The sequence below is a fragment of the Gekko japonicus genome, unplaced genomic scaffold (assembly GCF_001447785.1).
Source record: "Gekko japonicus isolate JY-2015 unplaced genomic scaffold, Gekko_japonicus_V1.1 scaffold5329, whole genome shotgun sequence".
NCBI classification, from domain to species: Eukaryota; Metazoa; Chordata; class Lepidosauria; order Squamata; family Gekkonidae; genus Gekko; species Gekko japonicus.
Window position 1 is genome coordinate 31664 of NW_015169340.1, and position 387 is coordinate 32050.

Here is a 387-nt window from a genome sequence, read left to right on the forward strand (position 1 = left end):
CTGGGAGAGTATTGGGATTGTTTTGAAGAAGAGATCACAGAGACACAGAGACACAAAATCAGATGATGTCAGTTTCTACACAAGAGGAAAAACGACAGGACCTGTTTGAACACTCGATATCTACAATAAGAGATTTTTTTAGCTACTGCTTTGATGAGTTGCTTGAACATAATATGGACAACGTAGGCTGTTTGTTTTCATATATAAACAGGCCAGAAGAGAATGATACGTTCAAAAATCAAAGACACAAAAGAACAACGATTTTGATGAGACATTTTCAAAAAAAGCAAGAGAAATTTAAATTTTATAAACAAATGGAAGTAGCACTCTCTGACAGTCAGCATGGCTTTATTAGCAGAAGAGATAAAGATAGCCAAAACTGAAAAT